Source organism: Cnephaeus nilssonii, assembly GCF_951640355.1.
Source record: "Cnephaeus nilssonii genome assembly, chromosome: 15".
In the NCBI taxonomy this organism is placed as follows: Eukaryota; Metazoa; Chordata; class Mammalia; order Chiroptera; family Vespertilionidae; genus Cnephaeus; species Cnephaeus nilssonii.
The window spans coordinates 14,738,079-14,738,846 of NC_137086.1; positions in this window are offsets into that span (position 1 = coordinate 14,738,079).

Genomic DNA, 768 nt, shown 5'->3' on the forward strand with positions numbered 1-768 from the left:
CTTATCCCCTATAATCATATAGGGCCTATATGATTCCTGTTTGGGCAGGCAAAGCCTTTCTGGCCTCGGATACTCCCTTCCACCCTCCCTGCACCCTATTCTCTAGCAAAACTGTTTATTCTGCCTTCACCAAACCAAGTTCTTCTGTGTTTCCATGCCTTCGCAGATGCCCTTTACTCTGCCTGGATGTCTTCCCTCTTCTCTGCAGATTCATCATTTAAGATCCAGGTCACAGTCACGCTTTCTCTGAAGCCTTCCTCAAATTATCCAGACAAAAGGAATCCCTCCTCCCTCCCGTGAGCCCATGGCTCCCCGCTCATTTCTCCTCTGTGAAGGGAGAGACTGTATGTGCTCATCTACCTCGTATCCAGTCACCAAAACTGGTGAGCCCATATTACCGGCTGGGTATTGACAGGGATTTCGCTTTGTTTGTTTTATTAGAAGGAATGAATGTGAATGGTTTTGACTTCATCCTAGACCTAGCAAAAAGTTTGGGTAGCTACAGTTTGGGTCATTTTGTAGAACCTGGTTTTGGACTCTTCTTTCCATGCCCCCAAGAAAACTATTCCCGTCTAGGGTGCCTGTCTTCTTAAGGAATGGAACTCAGTACCTGAGGGAAGCCCTTTTACTAGTAGAAGCAGGGAGGGTGCTGAGCAGGTCAGCTCTGTCTTCGCAGCTGCCCCTGAGAGGGCGCTGTTCCCACAGTAACCTTCCCAGGCCTGGACTGAAACACCAGCGCCTTCCCACAGGATTCAGCATCCCCGGCTT